This window comes from Anas platyrhynchos, chromosome 8, assembly GCF_047663525.1.
Source record: "Anas platyrhynchos isolate ZD024472 breed Pekin duck chromosome 8, IASCAAS_PekinDuck_T2T, whole genome shotgun sequence".
Taxonomy (NCBI): domain Eukaryota; kingdom Metazoa; phylum Chordata; class Aves; order Anseriformes; family Anatidae; genus Anas; species Anas platyrhynchos.
In genome coordinates, this window is record NC_092594.1 from 15,195,990 (window position 1) to 15,219,070 (window position 23,081).

A 23,081-nucleotide genomic window follows, 5' to 3' on the forward strand; every position below is an offset into this window, starting at 1 on the left:
TTATAGCTTTGGCGTTGCTGTATCTTAAGATCACCTTTACTATTACCTATGAGAAGCTTAATACTATTACATAGCAACATGTTTTTTCTTCAATTAGTAATATTTCAGAGGTCTGAAGAGACCCTTGCATATCTCTGTCATTACTTGAGAGAATGGGACAGGCTAAATACTTAGTACAAACAAGTAATTTATGTAATTATTTTAAAAGAGATTTAGGGTTGAATTATATAGAAAACTGCTTGAAAAACTTCAGAATGGATGTATTTACTTTCAAGTCTACCATTTCATAATTTCCTCTGGTGGTCTCCAGCCTCCTTAATGCTGCTAGTGAATACATATATCCTACAGCACTTCTGCTCTTGCCTTTACAATTTCTTGCCCAGCATTGCTTCAGCAGTCTCCTTTCTCAAATTTTCTCAAATTGATAGAATGTAACTTAGGGAAATTCCTCACTTTTTCAAAATGGGTCTTGTCTATACAAATGATTTGGAAAAAAAAAATCTTTATCAAAAGACAACAATAATTATAACAATTACTGGTTTTGCCCAGAATGAAAACATTATTCAAACCCAGTTAAACAAGAAACCAGCATAAAAAATCTTGCCTACAGCTGAAATTGTATGCATTTTCTGAAGCTATTTTTTCAATAATTCTTGGTCTTGTAATGCATGAACTTCAGGCTACACATTCCAATCCTTCCTCCATGAAATCACCATTACCAAAATGAAAATATATCCAGCCAGGGAATGCTGTAAATGAAGCCAGCTTGACTCAAGATAAAAACATGAACAAGCTACAAACCAGTGTCCTACCCTGTTCTCCATACTGGATTAATTTTATTTTTGCATGGCTTTCTACAGCTCACAAAGCCAGCAGTACGAACAGCAGAACACTAGTTGAAACTACAATCCTACGTACTTCTCAGGTGAAGGTGAGGACAACAGTGACATCACCCAGACTTCTCCAGTGAAAGAAAAGAAGAAGATTTTTTTTAAAAAATTACCATAAAAAAATTCAAAGCAACTTGCATACTGAGGCTTAATTCCCAAAGCAAGATGCTTCACATTTGAAACTGAATTTGCAACTGCTCTTTAGGTACAGAATAACAGTGGCTGATTCCCCTATTAGCTAAATAAGGACTCACAAGCAGCCAAAATATTGCACAAGAGAAGCCACATATTCTCAAGTTCCTAAATTTTTGAGACATACAATTTTTAAATTAAACATTATTTTAAAAGGAAACAGTAACCACTTATTTAGTTATCTGAATGCAAGCAGCTCTGTTCTGGCCATTTTGGCTTCAGGGAACCTGCTTGTTAAAGCAATATTAATTTACTTCACTAAAGGAATTTAGATTTCACAACTAGAATCTCATTTATATTTTCCAGACTGCCATTTTCACTCAGTGAGAAACATCAAAGTCTGTACTGATTTGAAATGGCTATTTGTAAAACATGATATTATTTCATATACTCACATATGTGAAAATCTAGGCTTGCATCTCCCTAGAAAATTTTTCTTTATGCAACACAATGATGTCAACCTGAAAAGAAAACAATACCTTCAGTATTACGTGGCATACTGTTCCTTCAATAACTCTGAAACAGACTACATTACTGGTTAAGAATAGCATTATACAGTAATGACCCTAAGAAAGTAAAGCACCGTATCATGTTTCTTTGAGAAAACACCTTTCTTAATCCCTTCTCTTTATGACACTTAACACCAGAAAAACGTATAAATTCAATAACAAAATCATAAAATTTACTATTAAGAACTGCTTCAGTGCTTTTCTTTATCCTAAAAGAGATACGAGTGAATTCTGTAGATGGGTAAAAGCCAACAATTTATTTCAGGTTTGTTCTTTTTTAGGCATAATTTAGACCTATAACTAAACAAATTAATATTAGTGTGCAATATATTCAGATTAACTCCATACATATTTTAATTATTTTCAAATTCAATATTTTATGTTAATGGACTACCATTAAACATAAAGGAAGTAAGGGAATTCCAAATAAGTAACTACTTACTTTGAAAGACATTTTTCATCTTAAAAATAATAAATACGGGATTTATTTTTTCTATGAGAAAAAGTTGCTTTTAAATTTTAGGGATATGATTAAAGAACAAAAATATGAAAGTGGAACATGGGGCATTAAACATTTATATCAGTAAGCCCAATTTGTCTGCTAAGCATCTCAGAAATTGAAAGTGACCATGTGTGAGACTTAAGGTCAATGGTACAGCATCACCAGGAATCATAGTCTTAGTGTGCATCAGGACTCAGAGCCACAAGAGGATTATTGAGGCTATAAGCAAGAAGCTTCAGCAGTCGTAGGTCGTTCTCTGCCACTGATTCATTGCGTGACTTCTGGCAAATAAATTACTCTGGTCCTTCCATGTGTTCATTTGCTTTCTTGTTTTAATTAAATATACTGTGAGGAGAGGTACAACAGTACCCCTGGAATACACACACACATATGTATAAACATGAACGTGTAGTATTTTAATGTACATGTCTGTATGAAAAATAGCAGGGATCAAATTTTCTGTAGAAGTCCCCATGATTTAAAATCCTTCAGTGAGATGATAGCTATGCAGATTGGATGCAGAAAGCGACTAAGCTGGCAGACCCAGTCTGTAGAAGAGGTGAGAGGTGGTCCTCTACAGGCACTGCAGGTGCATCTCTCCTTCAGGGGGCAAAGGAGCAGATGCAGCAAAAACCTGCAGTAGATCCCTCTCCTCGTAGGGGTAAGAGCTTGCACAAGGACAGCTCTTCCAGAAGCCAGTATGAGACACAGGACTGTTTAAGCACTGAAAGAAGAAGGATCTACACTATCAGTTGTGACGGACAGAAAACACTACGGCAGTGGACAATAAAATAGTCTAGTGCTGTCAGCAGTTGTGTGGCCCAACACCTAGACAAAAAAATCAGGTGGTAACTTTAAAACAGGTGGTGACTTTACTTAGATAAAAAATAATATATTTTTTTTTTTTTTTTTATCTTCTGTTATCACAGAACCATCTAGGTTGGAAGAGACCTCCAAAGTCACCTAGTCCAATCTGAACAATTTGAGCAAACATATGCATAAGGTGTTTTATTTCTCTGGGCACGGGGCTTAATTCATCCCTGGAGTAGTTCCACTGAAGTCCCTGGAGCTGCCTGAGGGATAAACTTAGGGTCGTTCAGACGACCGCAAGTGATCAAATTACTGCACTTAACGATATTGCACTCTCACCAGAGATGTTGTAACAGATTTCTTAACTCAATTAAAAAGAACAAACTAACTTAATTGAAAGGAACAAGTTTAGATCTCCAGCTTGCATTCACACTCCCATTTCTCCTGTCTACCAGCAGGCACACTTATTAAATCCATCCCTATCCTATTCCCTTGTTGATGATCTAGCTGCTGACCTCATGACTAGAAATAGCTAGGGCTCCTTGTTGCCCAGTAGACATGAGGTCAGCGGCTAGATCATCAACTACTGATACAAAACCCTGTTTTCTACCTTAATATTGTTGTAGGATTGCTTTCAGAATATATTTCACAGGAAGATACTTAGGGCCTTACAGAGACAGAAACTAATTTCCCTGCGTTTCATTGTCCGTTTTCTCTCCCTGCAATGGCTCTGAGCATAGCAAGGCAAAGGTTGATTTGTTTGTAGACGTATTTCCTGTCATCAGTCCAGAAGCTTTTTTTTTTTTTCTTGGATTTCTAATTGCAGCTGCCCATATAACTTCCTTTGTGTTTTATGAATTGAGGAGGTATGCCATGACAGATATCTTCAAAAAGATGTGAGAAAGGTTGTCACATTTTTAAACAGAACTATTTTCATTAAATCTCTGGAATCAGAGGTAGCTGCTGGTCAGCTTTCCTGTGTTTTTGCTTTTTTGTAAATATGACAGAGTACAATACTTATGAAGGATAATATTTTAAGCAGGAACACAAAATCAGGGAAAGAATATAAAACTGTCTTCTCTACTCTTAACAGTTCCATAGCATGTAAGTAATGATCTGTATATTCAGGAATCTGAGTACATCTATTACGGAGTGGGGACAACCTGCATTACTTTATATAATTATTCAGACTAAGAAATATAAGTTATCATAGCACATGTCATAATTCCAAAGAATGATTTACTTATATTCCATATACAAAGCTTCTCTGATTTTTACTGTTCACATTCACCCTGATCTCTAAAGACAGCTACGTCTATTAAAGTGAACTCAGCAAATTTATTATACTTTTTATCCACTCCTATCTAATATATTTTCTCATGTGGATTAATAAAATAAGGGTCAGGCTTCTGAGGATGACAAAGCATGAGTCAGTCAGTCTGGTTTATATTTCATCTGAGAGTGCTAGCACACCTTTAGATAAATATACCAATCAGTCTAAAGCTGTCTCCTAATTATGACAATACATGTTAGTGATATCTTCTCAAGCAAGAGCTGCTGACATGCAAGAATTAATAATGGTGGGAAAAAGGAAAAAGAAAAAAAAAAAGAAAAAAAAAAAGAAAAGGGCTAACTACTGAGTAGTCCTTGGAGGTTTTTTTTGTTTTGTTTTGTTTTTTAATTTGCATCTAAAAGAACATGACTAGAAAAATAAAAGAAGAGAATATGAAATCTCGTATTATCATGACATTCAATTGGAGAAGCATTTATCAGAATGAATACTTTTTAATATTCTTGGTGGTTTTATATTTTAGTATAGAGCTCTTTTCAAATAGAAATACAAAGAAAAACATATTTCTGTAAAGTGTATGAATGGTGTTAAGAGCAAGAAAGGTCTTTAGAAACAGTTAACGCCTTTAGGGAATTCAACTATTAATAGAAAGCTACAGTCGAGATCTAAAATACCAAGCAAAGTGACTCATAACAGAGTATGTTAAAAACAAGTATCTGCAGAAAATATTACTTGTGTTAACAACTGCATTATTGAGGAGCCATGTTGTGCAGAAAAGATAGACTGCCTTTTGGGTGCTGAAGACTCCATGCAGCAACGCTTATTTGCAGAAGGGTATGCAGTTCCAGGGAAAGTCACCTGCACCACACAGGCAACAAGAAATTGTACAATTCTGATGAGCCCTATGTAGCTGGACCCCATGAAAAGCTGCTGTAGTCCATACTCCCACCACCATTTAGTGCCACCGTGTCCAATGTCCCCTGGCAGAAAGTAATGTCCCATACCAACACCACTTATAATACAAATTTACTAATTGGAGACTATTACCATAGAACATTAGAACATTTTTCACAGAATCACAGAATCATGTAGGTTGGAAGAGACCTCCAAGATCACCGCGTCCAACCTCTGATCTAATACTAACAAGTCTTCCACTAAACCACATCACTAAGCTCTACATCTAAACATCTTTTAAAGACCTCCAGGGATGGTGACTCCACCACTTCCCTGGGCAGCCCATTCCAATGCCTAACAACCCTTTCGGTAAATACATTCTTCCTAATATTCAGCCTAAACCTCCCCTGGCACAACTTAAGCCCAATCCCCCTCATCCTATCACAAGGCACGTGGGAGAACAGACCAACCCCCACATCGATACAGCCTCCATTAAGGTACCCGTAAAGTGTGAGAAGGTCACCCCTGAGCCTCCTCTTCTCCAGACTGAACAATCCCAGCTCCCTCGGCTGCTCCTTGTAAGACTTGTTCTCCAAACCCCTCACCAGCTTCATTGCCCTTCTCTGAGCAATTTTTACATTGATCTTAGGCTTTCCATTTCACACCCCTTAGGTAATTACAGGCCCAAGGAGTCCCTCTATCTATATTTATGATGGGGATTAACTGGACTGTATGGATAGGATTGCCTTTCAAATTTAATCGTTAACTTTTTGCTCTGACAAAATATTGGTAACATAAGTGACAAATTCTGCAGCAAAAGCTTAGGTTATAAGGAAGGTATTTTAACAGTCATATACTGAGTGTGAAATATATAATTCCTCCCATGCTAATGGCTAACATGAGTCAAAAAAAGAAATCGTGAAACTAAAACCCTTTCATCCTCAAAGGCAAGAACTGTACTAAATAAAGAACAGTGGTTTATCTATACTTGCATTGTATTTGCTTAACTTTATAGGCTAATACATTTAAATTGAGTCAAATTTTTCACTGTATCCCCAAAAATGTACAATACTTTAAGTATTATTTAAATATATTTTATGTTCTAAAATCAGTTCTCACACTACTTTTTAATAATATAAATTTATATGCAAATTCTATCAGCTTCAAAGATATTCAAATGAGACCTGTAACAGTTATTGTACCACAACTGATTTCACAAATAATATTCATTTTGTAAGCACTTTACAGATTTTTCAGTTCATGTAGCCTTGAAGCTCATGTGATTACCTGTATAAAAAACATCACTGAAAGGATTTGAGAGCCCAAAGAGTTTCTCTACCAAACTACGGAGCCTTGCATGTAAACTTCTAAGAAAAACATAAATCAACTTTTATACATTTGTTTCAGTGGGATGGTACTAACTTATTTGTAATTAGAATCATGCTGGTAATATTTGAAACATCTATTTGAAAACTTATTTTCATGTAAATAGATTTAAGAAAAAAACACAGGTGCATGAGCATCAAAATTAGTATCTACTCAAGACAGTAATAAACGTGTGATCAGTAACTGACAACAGTGACTAAACATGCCCTCTGCATGTGTTGAATCACAGAATGATCAATGTTTAGGTCCCTCACACCCCCATCGGGGCAGAAGTGCATCGGGTATGGACCTGAGCTCTTGAATGGCCCTATCCAAAAGACAATTTGATCTCGAGGACATCATTTGATCTGGAGGACATAATTTCTTCATAGATCTATAGCACAATGCCACTTCACCTTCCGCCCCAACCTTTAGGAGACTGACCACAAGGCTTCAAAACCTTCATGCTGCCTGGAAGCTGTGGAAGCTTCACGTAAAAATTTAGAAAACGAGAGCTCTGAGAGAATTTCTGATATTCACTAGTCCTGGTAGTTTGCAGGTGAAAACTCATTAAATCCCATAGTCTCAGCTATACCAAGGATTGTAGCTCTTGGCTTCACAGCCTAGAATCTTCCAAAGCTATAAAGCTCTGTCCAGCCATGACTGAGGTTCAACTTAGCTACGTGCTGGGTCCTGCACTTTTGTCACAACAACCCCGTGCAGCACTACAGGCTTGGGGCTGAAAAGCTGTGCAGTGGAAAAGGATCTGGGGGTGCTGGTCAATGAACATGAGCCGACAGTGTGCCCAGGTGGCCAAGGTAGCCAACGACATCCTGGCTTGTGTCAGAAATAATGCATCCAGCAGGACCAGAGAGGTGGTCATCCGCCTATACTCAGCTCTGGTGAGGCTGCACCTCAAGTGCTGTGTTCAGTTTTGTGCCCCTCAATACAACAAGGACTTAGAGGCCCTGGTCATGGTTGAGTGGGTGACATTGGTAGTAGGGTGATGTTTGGACCAGATGATCTTGAAGATATTTTCCAACCTTAATAATTCTATGATTCTATAAAATCTTGATGATTTTTATCAGTCTGCTAGGTCACGGAGCTGGACACTATGACCGAGACAGAAACCTTGGAAACTGGGCACTTATTCTCAGTTTCTTTAAAGAATTTCAAAACACTTTAAATTCAGCAAGCACTCTGGAGCCACGTGCAGGGCAATGCTGCATGGCTGCACAGCTCCTCCTCCTTAGTCATATTCTGAATTTCTGCAGTGTCTGCTGTCTCATAATGATACCTAAGCTTTGCTTCTGAATCAGAAGAGGGCTGTCTTGTCTTACTTCACCTGTCCCAGCATACATAGCATACAACGTTCCAGTGTTTAATGTGTGATTCCGGCTGTATTCTTTAAATGTGCATGTAGAGTAATCACATAAAACTTGTGCTCAGTCTGGCTATATAAAGTACCTTAATGTTTTCCTGCTAACAAATGGAATTATAGCAGCTAGTAATAAATAACATCAGCTTTAATTAAATTTAATATTTTATTTGACTATATCCACTTACTTTAAAGCCTGAGACATTTAAGTTCTTACTAATATGCCTTCTTTTCTAAACAAAATTCCCGCGTTTCTGACAAAGGTCTGCACTGAAGTATAGAGGGAGCAACAACAACCACCATACTGAAGATTATAGAACTGCTTTCAGTTTTTGTTTTTGACTTCTGTATATGAGACATTTTTTATATAATCAGTCCAAGTTTAAATATACTTTACTAGTTTTATAAAAAATAAATTAATCTTAGAGATAGGAAAAAATGTACTCTTATTATAATATCCTACTTGTGTTTTTTATTTATTTTTAACAGCACTACAGCTAAGGTTCAAGTTTGCCACAGCAAGAGCTGTCAGTTGGGAATCATCTCTTTGATTTTTCTGTAGTATGTTGCTTTTAATTTGACCGTGTTACAAATAAAAGTCTTTGCCACTCAGGTATTGTCTCCGGAACTCCTACATTGTGCAGCTGAAGCTCACTCTGCTACCTTCAGTTGACCTTGGAATAAGCATCTGCAGAGTGATTTATTGTGCACGTGCTTGGATCCAAGATGCCTAGTAAATATCAAGGAACAGACAAAAATCAGTAGGGATGCCTAGATCATTAGCACATGAACAGGTGAAAATTTTAAGATGAAAAAGGACTGTGATATGTCTTCTGCATCTTTCCTTTTATTTGCTAACCAATCAAGCTGTATTCTCACAGAGAAATCATTTCTTGGCAGGGATGCCACAGGGATATCTTTGGAACACAAAGATTATTTTCCAAAACAAAACAACATGCTGTGACTTTGCCTCCAATGGTGACACTTCAGTGGGAAAACAGAAAATAGTCAGAAAAATAATATTAATAATAATAATAAAAAGAAGTAGAAAACTATGCCAGCAAATGGTTGATTTGTATCTTTAAATCTAAGGGTGAATATCCCAGATGAAAACAACAACAACAAAACTGAATCATTCACAAATGCCTTGCAGGCTTTTTTACATTTACTTATGTCTGATAACTATACGACAATCTCAAAAACTATTATTCAACTTTTTTTTTTTTTTTTCCCCCTTTAGAAAAAGTATTTATATTTATCATTTAAAACATGTCCCTTTATAAAGTTCATTAAGCCCTTTTTCTGTTCTGGAAATCAAGATCAATGGTACAGAACAATTATCTTCTCTATGGCATTACTTATCTTTGTATTTTTTCCTGTTTTCTTATTCGAAGCAAGCACTCTTTTCTCATCTCTAATCATTTAATCATATGAATCTCCTCCATTCATGTTTAGGAACTGTTTTACTGTGAATCCTTGGATTTGGGGTTGCTACGAGCTACCTCATTATGAGGAGGCTGTAAATCCTTCCTCCTCTGAAAAGCATGGTATTTCAGAATGCACTTTCTAGAATTCCATATTTTAGCATTTAAGGAAGGAGAATGCACTTAGGGCACTATATAATTTCTAGAGTAAATGTTTCATAGCTAAAGAAGTCAATTAAAACAAGGAAGGAGATAGGGAGTTCTCTTTTTAGAAGAAAGGATGTTCACAGGCTTGAAAGGGTTCTTTGCAGGGACCAGTAAAAGAGGATGTATATAATTTAATGTAATATTAATATAATTTAATCACGGGCTATTATAAAAATTCTTGATAAGCATGGAACTGAATTGGCTATAACAGACTACTTATAGTAAAGCTGTCTTTGCAGAGTAGAAGCAAGTCCTGATTAAGTCATTGTCCTGATTAAAAACAAGCTTTACTGTCTGGTCACTGAAGTGACCAGAAGGGAAGTGCGTTTCATGACTCTCTAAGGTTAAGGCAACAGAATTAACTGTATCATTGCAGAAGTGAGATTTAATGCACATACTCTTAACTTTATTTAACAAACTTCCTTCCAGAAACAGTAAAATAAATTAGTACGACCAATTAGCTACAGGTTTAGATTCTGTTTGCATTGTAGGTTTATGAAAGCATTCCTTTTGTATCTCCTGAAATGTTTCCATTTTATATTTGTAATTTTATATAGAAGATTTATTAACATTGCAGCTTGAGGTATATTTGCTGTTTGGTCAATTCCAACACATTTGATTGCACTGAAATTTCCAGCACAGCTCTCACTGTAAGTAGAAAGAATAGGCTTTCTGAAATCAACTTAATCAATAATAATTTATTTATTTATTTTGGCTAATCTACTGGCACATGATGCAAGAAAATCCCTTTTGCTTGTTTGCCCTCATAGCATGTTTTTGTTTTGTTTTGTTTGTGTAGATTTGAACTCCAGCTACTAAGTTAGTTTGAAAATGAATTTCACATATTTGAACTGGTGCATGAATTACAGTGTGGTAACTGGTACAGCCGGCAGTCAATGCCAGCGGGGTCAGAGTACTCTGGGAACTAAGTCTCAGAGCAGGGAAGGTCAGTTTTTAGAAATATGAACTTTGTGATAACAGAGGTTGTTAATGACAGGGATGAATAATTGGCACTTATGAGCACTGAAGAACCTCTCATAAGTACTTGGCAAATCTTCCAAACTGCTTCACAAGATAGCTAATTGGTGAATCAAAATAATGGTACTTTTCAAACTTAGTTCAAATGAACTCAGGAGGGACTAAGTTTTCAGCAGCTAAAAAAATTCAAGATGTTTATTTTAGCGGTCCTGTACAGGAAGCTTTATCTAAATCTAAGGCTCTGGATCAGAACATGTGGGCTTTCTTAAAGCTGCCACGGAGTGTGTGGCAGAACAAGATGTTCTCCCACTGCAGTCCAGACTCCAGGCCAGAAGTAGCACTGAGGCCTCCTTCCCATCTGTGCTGCACATCGCAGTGCACTGTGCAGATAATCAACAGCTTGCTTTTGGTAGCAGAAGGCTATTGTAATAGCCCAGCTCTCTGGGAGGATAATTTACCATCCCACCATAGATAGACTACTTCCCATTAGAAACTCATTTAACACTAGCTTGGTTTTCTCTCCGGTACATTACAGTGCAGACACACCCGCAGATGCTTATCACATAGGTCTGTCTTGCAAGAAGATATACCCAGACACATTCTTACATTTGCACAGCTCAGATGACAAAACTAGAATCTGTTATCATATATTCTTAGACTTCATTTGCTATCCAATCTTTTCAAATGAACAGCAAGAATATGAGGTTAAATTAACAATGGTCACTGTAGCTTTATACTGCAACTTTGCAAAAGCTTCCCTAAATCAAAATTAGTGCAAACTTTTGAAGCAATTTCCTTTCCACTGCTCTTTACACAACTTTTACTGATATCAGAGCACCCAGAAGATGAGGGTCTTCTGTTGTGAGTCTATTTTTGCTTTTGGCATATTACTTTAACGTCTTCTTGATCATTCATTATTTTCTTCAATAATGAAAATCAGTACAGAGTGTGTATTTATTAAATGCAATATCTCACTGTTCTTTCTCTTTGTTAACTTGGACTGGAAAGAAAGGCAAAAATTGCTCTGACTTCTCAGCAATGCAAAGGATTCATATCACTGCAGAAGCTGGATCTTACTTTCACAAGATATTGCTATACCGGGATTACTTAGGGAGCACAAAACCCCACGATGTTAGTTTTACAGCACAGTTGAAGTTTGTTCTGTACAAATATATGGTTATGTAGACTTCTGACCCCTCTAATAACTGCAATTTGGTCCCTTATACATATACAATATCTTGTGTTACTATACTTGCACAGTTTTCACAGAGGTATCAGCAACACAGAAGCAAGATTTCTTAAAAAGCCACTAAAATTGCAAGAGGTTTTTGTTCTTGCTACTAACCATGTTTTTAACAAAACTTAAAACAGATTAGACAAGTTGCACAATATACAGTAGCAAGCAGAAGTGCTCACACACTTTGGAATACTACAAGGTCTACACCTTGTAAGACAACCAGTTGCTTAGTTAAAATTGGGCCTGCAACAAACTATGTAAGCAAAGTTCAAAATATAAAAGGAAAGCAACAAGATGGGACTGAATCCTGACAAGGCTTTATTTAATTACTTGGAGATCATGCTTTACATTTGAAAATGAAATTAAAAGTTCTGTTGGACTGTTCTAAGAATTTGTTGAACAGTATGACTCTCTTAAATAATGCATAGGTGATCTCTAATATATGGCTTCTGGCTGCTGTTTGACCAATTATATTTTTTAAATCTAAAAGCTTACATCTTAAATTAAAACAAACATCTAACCTGAGTTTGATGTTAATACTTGGATGCTTCAGTCCATTTGTTGAGTATCTATGCCTCTGCAACAAATCTTTGCTGCAGTGCATAGTTTACATTCTTGACATCAATTTTTCTTCCATTCTTAATAAATTATAGATCATCATTTTAGTGACACAATTATTGAAGCAGATAGTGTTTAATTCAATACATTAAAAACCTATTACATTCCTACATCATAAGCAGATAATAATTGCTTTATTATTAAAACATGCTTTCCATTCTGACAGTGCTTAATGCCATCTCTGAAATTCGTGCAGACCAGTAATATTGACAGAAAAGCAAAAGGTTATATAGACAGCAAAATGTCGTGTTAGCATTACTACACAGAAAAGGTTTCCATTTATAGATTTCATTATCAACTGGATTTTATGTTCAAAATATCTAATCCGTACCTTTTATCTGAGTCCTGTGTTGACCTTCATTATCTTTAGGAGGATTTAAACTGTGTACAATGCTACTGTTCAATCCATATTATTTTAGCTTTCCTGAAAATATTCTATTAAAAACAAATTCAAAGTGATGAATTTGTCCTTCATTTTCTTTCCTTTCTAACAGGGCTTAGATGTAAAGGCTGGCAAGCTAGGATATCCACTACTAAGTACACAGAGAAAACTGTAAACCTATAATCGTCTAGGAAATAGAGTCTCCAATGTTTCTGCATGCTTCCAACTTATTCATGATTAATATTCTTCTGTACACTTAGGAGTGAATAACAATAAAAAGTGCAAACTGATTGATTATCCTAACAAATTAATAAATCATAAGTAGCCTTAAATAAAAAAGCATTTTTGATGTGACTTTTACAATGTAATTGCAGTATATTATTATATATATGTATAAGTATATTATTATATGTGGTGGTGTTCTAAATAAATGTGTTTTTTTGTCATACTAGGAAACTGTAGGCATTCTTCTATTTCACCTTATTGCTCAGTAAGTAGTACAAAATAATGGGACTTGTCAAGATTTGTGTTTGTATCCTTCCATAAGGTAGTGTTTCTAGAAAGTAGTCCTTCAGGGACTGAATTAAGATCTATGTTGTAAACAAATACAATAAAATTAGCTGGCTATTTATAGTATTTTTGTTTGTTTTTGAGAAATATAATCATATAAGCATACCTAATATATATGCCTTCAAATACACAAAATTTTAAGTGGCGAGATAAGAGTATTAAGGGGAAAATCAAGAACATTAGTTCACTAAACTTGCCCAGACACTAGCAAAGTGCTAGTTATTTGTGTGGAGGTTAGCAAATAACAAGCTAGAGACTGACCAACTGTATTTACATTTAAAATTGACCACATCATAGTTAAATTGACCTTATCTTAGTTATAATTGACTCTATTGTTACACCTGAAGTACAAAAAAATCACTATTATGTTATAAGAAAGTCCCCCGTCAAACTGCCCCGTCTTTTATTGTGTTATTTTAACACAAACACACAAAAGACGAGGCAGTTACCAAAGCCAGTTATTTTCAAAACAGCACATAGAAAATGTGTTAACTGGTAAAGTTACCAAGTGTCTTAATAAATTATAAAACTTAGCCCACTTTAAATATTGCATGGATACTTAAAAGTAGATTATTACTTAGTAGATTATTACTAATATTCTACTGGCTGCCAGTATGATTTAGTCTCCTAAGCATCTTCGTAAGTTTTGAAAATAGGTTTTGGTGCTTAAGAGTTGTATCCAAAACAGAATGAATGTATTGGAATCCTGATTCTGAATTCTGAAGGACATATATAATCCTGCTGTCTCTTGCAATCCACGGTCATTTGTTATATATCTATACCACAAATAGGAAAATAGGAAATTAGATGCCTGCAAATGGGTGTTGTTAAAATATATATATATATATATATATATATATATACAAAAGAAACAACCAAACAACAAAAATAACACCACCACACAACTGTGCATGGAGCATAACGTTCAGCCATATTAGATGCAGCAAAGACTTATAGCATGGCTCTTGCCTCTCAGAGTCATTCTCCCAAACTGCAGGAAACAGCCCCCTCTGAAATCATGAAAAGATTTGTAAGAGACTACGTAATGTTGGACCTGATCATGCCTGAATGTCTGTCATTGAAACAGTTTCTTGCATGAGATTTCAGTTTCAAGAAGACATCTCATATCTCAAGAGTGTAAAGCATATTCAGTGGAAGGCCTAAAAGACCTAGAAAACCTTGAGTATAGAGCACATTAAGCCTTTGAACACTGAACTGTTTTTGTTTTGTTTGTTTGTTTGTTTTTTTTGTGAATAGGTCTATACAGCACCCAACTGCTTGAAGAGCATGAGGGGATATGAATGCAAATTAATACAGGTGTTATAATGACTCGTGGAATTAGCTCCCAAAAGTTCTCTTTCTGAGCAGTTAGTTAGGACCAGAGAAAAAAGTAAAAATAGTAAAAGTAAAGTAAAGAAGTAAAGTAAAGTACCCTGCAGCCTAAATTAGTTTTCCCAGAGGATAAAGAAAGTTCTCATAAACACAATCTTCCTTGAAGACATCTTTCCCCATTGCAGCTTGTGACCACAACATACCTGTGATTTGATAAGGAAGGCACTCATGAAAAACGACTGTAGGTCGGGTGAATCCAGACTAAATCTGGAATACAGGTGGAGGTTAAGTTGAACCTAGTGACTGAAGAATATATTTGCTCCTTCAGCTAATGACCTTAAATTTCAGTTAATGCTATGGACATACATTATTTCCAGAAATGGAAATGGTCAGATCAGACCATTGATAAGATATAAACAGACCACTAGTTCTGAATAGAGCATTAATCAGAACAGAACAAGTGTTTCTCTTTTTTGTTTTGATGGGTTTTATATTGTTCAGCTCTAGGACTGTCTTCCTTTTCTGCTGACTTAAGCAGTCTGTTTAGAAATACAGTGACCAGCTGCCATTCATTTCCAAGAGGAAAAATAAATTCATTTAATGGAAGTATTTGGTCTCACTTCAACTTTCATCCATTTTACAGAACAGAAAAGATGATATATATCTAAATTCGAGGCAGAGACAAGATAAATCAGTATATACACAAAATATTTTCTAAATAATGTTTACCAATAAAATACATTTTACAATAATTAGAAGGAAACTATTTTAGCCTGCAAAAATATTTTTCTTTACAGTGATGAAAACCATGGTATAACAAAGCCCTCTCAGAATGGCTGTTGATAAGTTCTCAGGCTTTTTCCTTTGACAGGAAAGTAATAAAGTACCAATGCACAATGGTGTTGCACTTCTTGCTGTGTGGTCTAGCACCATTTAGAAATTCAAAGAAGACACTTAACAATGAGGTGTGCATCTGCTGAATGAAACATGTCTGTGCACCCCCCTTCTGCTGACCTGAATTTCTTCATACTTTAAAATACAGGTTAAAAGCAAGTGCTGATATTCTCATAATGTATATCTATACTGGGTCAAATATTGGGAAACATGCAGTCGAGCATTATTATAAATGTCTGCAGTATTGTTTTGAAGTTAATGTAAAGTTTGGGCCTTAAATGATACTCATTTGGTTCTTGTAAAGCCTTACAGCAAATCAGTATTTTGTTGTTGTTGTTTGTTTGTTTAGTATTCAGTATTTTAATGAAAAAAAATATTTATTACTGATATTCAGCAGCTTATGTAAACTGATTTCAAGATCTCAGAACACGCATCTAGGAACAAAGCCCTGCATTATAATTTCAACTAACCAAACATATCTATGTTTTCAGGAAAAAAAAAATATATATATATATATATATGTATATAAAAAAACAAACAAACAAACAAACAAAAACAAGTACAGATTAACTTTGAAGAGAGGGGTGAGAACTGAAAAATCCTGGTTCTCACACAATCCTGAACAAGTACCTTAAGAACTGCTTCCATCTCCTGCTCTCCACATAATATAAAAGATAAGCAGTGAAAATGTGCTAAGGTACTATAATAAGCTCACAGAAAACATGCTAACTGAAAATGTTTTGTGTTTCTATTACAGTAGTTGAGTGGGCAACAGCAAATATAGACACTGTTCAAGACAAAAACAACAATAAAAAAATGCACTTGATCGATTTAGGCTGAACATCCTATAAATTCAAATACAAAAGTTTCTAAAAGTCTGATGGCAGCATTAGGTCCCTGGTACGCTGCTAGGCGCATTGCTTTCTTTCCTCTATTGCCAACCTCGGGTGTCCCACTAGTCTCTCGAGATTCATGTTGAACTTGCAACTTAGGACGTCCCTCACTAGAGGTCAGTGTTGGGCTGGCAGAGGCACTCCCTCTGTACACGACCAACAATTAATCCTCCAGCCACACAGAGATGGAAGCGGGAGGTTGATACTAATTTTATAAAATCTCAGGAAACACTGATAGCACAGCAGTTTTCAGAACAACAAAACCACAAACTGTAGAGAAAAAAAAAAAAAAAATCCTACGATATATCCAGAAACTTTCCAAAAAGTCATGCCATTTCAAAAGCTGGGTGGCATGGCTCCATTGTAGAACCGGGACCAGGTTTACCAGTGGAGGCAGAAGGTGCAAGGCTGCCAGCTAGCTTGCAAGGGGGTCTGCTGAGCAGATGAGGACTATGCACCACACTATTTTGTCGCACACAGAAAACAGAGAAATATGTAGGGAAATAATCCTTTATACAGAAATAACTGATTTCTGACTGATTTTGGACACCTGTTTGTGATAGTATTCTACTCAAACTCCTGACTTAATTGTCAGTGATTTGTAAAATTAAATGCTAGAGGTTGGGAGGGGGGGAGGGGGGGGGGGGGGAGAGAACACCAACATGAACACCAACAATTTTTTGTTAGTTCTTTCTACTGTAGATTCATCTTATGACTGATGCTTCTTAGAAATGTTAAATAAATTCTTCTAAATATTTCCTTCTGATCACTTCACAGTATCTTTTAAATGTTGATATCCATGGGGATTAATGGAATGGTAAATGTTATTTTGGTATTTCCTTTCACTTGGTTGCTGATCTTCAAGATGTGGATATTGTTACTCAGCAAAACATCAAGGCCTTAGGATTTACGTAATTTGTATGATTTAATGGAAAAATGACTCTTAGAATTGCTATTTCAGTAAGTTTTTATCATTGTTAATTGTTAATTCTGAAGGGTTTCACTAGCTGAATGGGTCAAACCTAAAACCCTTCAGGAAGAACCCTATCAAATGGGTAAATTACCTTTAAAAAGCAATAAAAAGCTTTTCATTGATCAGATGCTACTTGGGAAAGAGATCTTCTGGAAGGTCTACATGATTAGTTATTACATATTTTTTCCAAAATAATCATCAGAGTAAGCTGACTGATAGGAGAATAGAAACCTCATAAAAACAGAGGTGGGTGTGCTGTAAATTCTAATGAGCGTTCAAGGCTCTAAAGAGTTGGAATATTTTTGATGATGTACATGCAATTTAACGGAAGCTAATACCTGACTGAAACAAGCCATACCTTCTATTTATTCTTCTTTCTGAGACTGCTTGAGGGCATCTGAAAATCTTGGGACACCCAACTGAATATAACCACTGCTATTTTTACTGACTATTAAAACATGTACTTTCCAGATACAATATAACATAAAGTTACTATAACATATTTTTATTTCTGGCCAATTCTTTAAAACCTAAGACCCAGAACATCATCTCATTTTTTCTTGAAACAGTTCTAAATGCATGTATCTTTTTTTTTTTTGCCACTCTTCCTTTAAAGTAATTATTGTTTTATTTCCTTTTTTTTTTTCCAGAGATAAATTCAAGAAAAGTGGGAAAAAATAAAAGACTTCATTTCCTTTGTTTTTAGCTTAATAAAACACTTTAATTCATTTTACTCATTCTTAGTTATATTAGAAAGTATACTTAAAGAAAAAGAGGAAACAATATCTGACTTTCCTCATCCCTACAAATTCATGCAGTGTATGCCATACACTTTTCAACTAAGTAGCACTAAATAAATTCCACTGAAATAAATAAGGCTAATGACTTAACAGCATTGCGTATTTCCAAGAAATTTCAATTCCTTGAGTTCCACGGTGAAAAAAGCCCTGAAAATCAGTGAGAATTTTTGTGCAGTTCTTGTTGAAAATGATTAAGAAATAAGAAATTACCCAAGATATCTACCTCAAAATGAAATGGGATGGTATGTGAAGAAAGCGTTATCAAAGTATGGAGGTTTCTCCTTTAAATAATAAATTACTCTTTTTTTTTTTTTTTTTTTTTTTTTTCCCCACTGAAGGAACAAGTTCTGTTGTTTAGACATACCTTTGGCAGGCAGCAGGGAGGAAAAAAAAATCATATTACAGATGGGTATAGTTGCTGTCAGCAGTCTAAGAAAAATAAGTACATCTTCACATTGCTTAGCTAAGCTACTTTTTAATTAACTGCTTCAACAATTTTAAATAGGTTATTAATAAAAATAACTTTTTTTTTCTCATTATCCTGTGGCTTTTCATTAAAGCAATTCCATTAAAGTATCAGCCCATTTTTGTTAGAGTTGTATGATGAAGACTGCAATGCCCATATGAAAACCAGAAAGAAAAAGCATATGGGAATCAAAAGGTATTACCTTACATATTAAAAACTGACCAAAATAAGTTAAAATTGTTTGGAGAAATATATTTGTTCAATTTTTTTCTTTATAGAAAAAAATAATGGTGTAGGAAAACTCATTGCCTTGCAAGTAATAGAAAAAAAATAAGACATTTAAAAGCGTAAAATATTTTACTGGGCTCTAGATATCCAAGTGTAAACAGGAAAAAATATATACATCATTTTTTTATATATATATGATATATATCATATTTTTTTCTGAGAAAATATATTAAGCAATATAGGACAAACATTTTCAGTATGTTAGAAGAAATGCAAGTAACTAAACAACACGTGATGAAACATCCCCAAGAAGAAAGCATGAAAATCTGTATTATTAGGTGTCAGTTGTTCTATGCTGGTATGTTGAATGACAGTGGGGTTACTTTGGTACAATTAACAAACACCTCCGCAAACTCCACTACTAAATGACCTCCAAAACATTATCATTTATCCTTGCCCTAAGATTGCTCCTTCATTCAGGACACATGAAATTCTCTGGTATCTGTGATTTCTCTGATGAAAAAGGTTATCCAAAAAAAAAAAAAAAAAAAAAAAAGAAAAAAAAAAGAACCCTACCCTATTAAAGCTTCAGAAAGAAAAGTTGTGCAACAGGGGATGTCTATCCTAATGATAAGAAAGAAAAAGGGAACAGATCTACCAGCAAAATACAACCACCATATAAACCATATACTTCAGTGTTTTCATTAGCATTTCACAATACATTTTTACTCATTTCACTTTGCATGAGTACAGGAGAGTTCATAAATATTTTAATCTCAGTCAGATTCTGAACTTTTATGAACTTCAGAAAATGACACAAAAAAGGTGACCATGTGTGGAGATTTGAATAGAAACAATCCAAGTTATTTTGTTTGATTAACAACAATTAATTTAGTCTACCAATTCATTGTTCCTAGTTAAACAGAGTACAGGAATATGAAGGTCTGTATTTATACTATAACTTTTTGTACTGTGGACACAAACCAGTACTTCTAAGGTTTCAAGAAACTTGAGCTTGAACTTCAGATTTACTTAAACTCTCCAATTCTCTGTTGCCTTCATTACATTTTATAACATGACAAGAGACTGTTTGTTTAATGACAAACAGTTACCTGGAACATGATCTTAATCACCTTTCAACAACAACTATTTTTATTTTTTTAAATTCCAAATAAATACAACCAACTTCTATTTCTTTCCTTATGCCCTCTTCAGATTTGCAAATTGCATGCAAGCATATAGAACTATAATATTGCACTGGTCAGCTCAGTCTTAAAGCAGAAGTCTTCATTCATTAAAGTGCATTGAAGAGTTCTACTGGTGAAAGGGGACAAGATTGATTATCTATGACTGGTCATCAAATTTTTTCAATGTTTAAATTCAGGATCAATATGTGAACAAGCTTCTAGAAGTTAATGATATGAAGCAGATGCTAAAGAGCCTGGAATGCACTGTGAGAGGAATTAAAAACAAACAAACAAGCAATGACAAAAAAAAAAAAATAATAATAAGCTAGCCTGAATCTAGGTTCAGTTCTAAATTGTGCCATTAACTTTCCACACTGTCTTGAGTGTGTGAATTAAACCTCTTAAATCACTTATTCTAGAGAGTAGAAATACATAGGTGGATTTCCACTGTATATCAGCCTTTTAAAAGTGCCATATTAAGTTCCATTTTTATGGAAACATTAATTTACCCTTCTAAAAGTGACTGCTGTCGTAAAATCAGGGCTGTATTTTGTTACTATCAACTACTTCAAACATGATTTTTAAATCACTATGTTCGCAAAGACACTCTATTATTAATAACAAAAGAAAATAAATAGATAACATTCAATAAGAAAAGTACCCCTGATCATTCTTTTCTGCTGACAGAAATACAGATTTTGAAGTCAATTAAAGTTTGTTCATTCATCTAAGAGGAGAACATTTTGTTGAATATTTCACATATTCACAATAAATCTATCTACAGTAATTGACTGGATTTTGTTTGAAAACATGCTGCGGAGCATTAACGAATACATCAATGTAATGAGCTGCAGCTGTTTGTTGACAGCACTGTGCAGTATATTATGAAGAGATTTGCTACATCTCTGAGTGGCAAAGTCTTTTTTCACATCTTTGATTACTAGGCAAGGTTGTATATTTGTCAGTGGAGCAATTGTTTTAGTCTACTACCTAAGAATTTCACTAACTGACAAAGAAAAAGTCTGACTCTTCCACTCATTTCAAGACCAACTTTAATTGCTACAAGGCTAACTCCCTTTTCACTGCACTGTTTAATTTTCAAGATCACAAAAATTAAGGATAGCTCTGAAGGATTTATAAGGCCCAATACAAACGTTGATTAAGATAATTTTCCTTCTGCAGAAAAGAATATGGATGAGGATTTTAAAGAGCCAACATCTCTGCATGACAGTCGTTTGACATCTTGCCACTGAACAGGAGCGCAGGATCTCACCCGTTTCACACTTTGACCTAATGCCAGTAGCAATCTAGGACTGACTTCAAAATACCCCTAGAATCAATTATTTCTCTGAAGTGCTTTTCTAAAAACAATCCATGAAAATCATTGTCTTCCACAACATTTGTTTTTCTTGAAAAATAGACAGCTCTATTTCATTGATTCCCCTAAAAAAAAAAAAAAAAAAAAAAAAACTTTCGTAAGAGAATCTCCAACCTTCACAGTCATATTTCACATTAACATACATGTATACATGTATGCATTCACCCTCTGAAAGAATATACTGTTTTCCTAGTCACAGGAAAACAGGATTTTCTTTCGCTGATAAGAGCAACCTAATGCTCTTATCAAAGATAGTTTCAAAGATGTTTATCTGCCTAAGAAGACTGGCAGGAAACCAGAGGGATTTTCAGGAGTTTTTCTAGGTAGATTATATTCTTGGCTCCCCCTGGAAAGAGTAATGAGTTATGCAATAAAAATATACTCTGGCATAATTTATGCCAATCTGCCACATGCTGTTTTCAAATCACAGCTGTAAAATATACTATATTTGTCCAACAGTTATCGCTCTGAATCACTGAAAATCTCTTGAACTAGGGCCAAAAGCCATAGATTTACCAAGGTCAGTGCTTAACATTTCATTGGTCTTTAACCAATTTTGTCTATCTACAAATAGCCCACTGTTATTATTGCCATATGAATTTTAGGTAATATTTTCACAAACCAATCCAGTAATACTTTTTCCATAGCTGATAGGTCATAAAAACCCTGAAGCCATCATTAAAATTCACAAACACTTTCTCATGAACTATTTTACCCTATATACATACATATATATAAATACATATATATATTGCTGCAGGGTGGCTCAAAATATGACAGGTGCAAAACCAAAAATATACCTGAACTGCATTTTAATTTTGTCTCTCTCATATTCACATTTCAAAGGAGTTTTCTTTCTACAAATCATTTCCACCATTATTACAAAAACTGTAATCTCAGAACTGCCTCAAACACTTCAAGAACTATAAATAATTGTTAATCTTTTACCAGGTCATAATGGACTTATTTGCTTTTGAGGTATACCTGTCTGCAAAGATTTTTTGTGTTTTCAAAATATATTTTTTATCTTAATCCATTGTTGGTGGATTTTTATTTTTTTTTTTTTTTCTCTGAGAAATGGGACTTAGGATTTTATTCAAAGAGTATGCCTGAGATCCTTGTCTAGACATAACATACATTCTTTATATTGGAAATAAGGTTGTCTCTAAAGTTCACTGGAGTTGGAAATAACCTGGCCAAATGATTGTTATGGTACTTTGCTTCTCAGTTAACATCTTCTTCCCTTTTAACACGAAGAAAGGCCTATTCTTGATTATCCTCGGCTTTGCCTTTTAACTTAATTTTAACACAATAGGTAAAAGCCAAGAGACTAGATTTTATTCTTCAGGATTGTGTTCTACTCCAGTATTACATATAAAAATGTTAAATAAACAAATATTAATACAAAGTTTTCATTGATTTTACTGGTGTCGTAATTTCCTCCTATGTATATTCATTTTCTTATGTATTCTATATAATATCCTACGTATATTAATTTAATAAAATGAGACCTGCAATTTGAATAATTGCATATACACACAGACTTATCAATTTAAATATTATACATAGCTTGTAACAGCCAAAAGCTGTTCTTGGAGTCTTATCTTTTACTGCCCTAACCTGGATCTGTAAACTAAATTCAGTCTTGAAAATTTAGACAATATTCTGGGCAATAAGCCACCT

The 23,081-nt window shown here is 34.7% G+C and overlaps 1 long non-coding RNA gene across 1 annotated transcript in view; it reads right to left on the bottom strand.

Annotated features, from left to right (window-relative positions):
- The window catches only part of LOC110353704 (uncharacterized), a 526,570-nt gene that overhangs the window by 464,062 nt on the left and 39,427 nt on the right, over positions 1-23,081 (bottom strand). The window contains exon 2 of the long non-coding RNA XR_011810868.1: positions 1,478-1,543. This is a non-coding gene — a long non-coding RNA (uncharacterized lncRNA). The remainder of the gene's footprint in view (positions 1-1,477; positions 1,544-23,081) is intronic.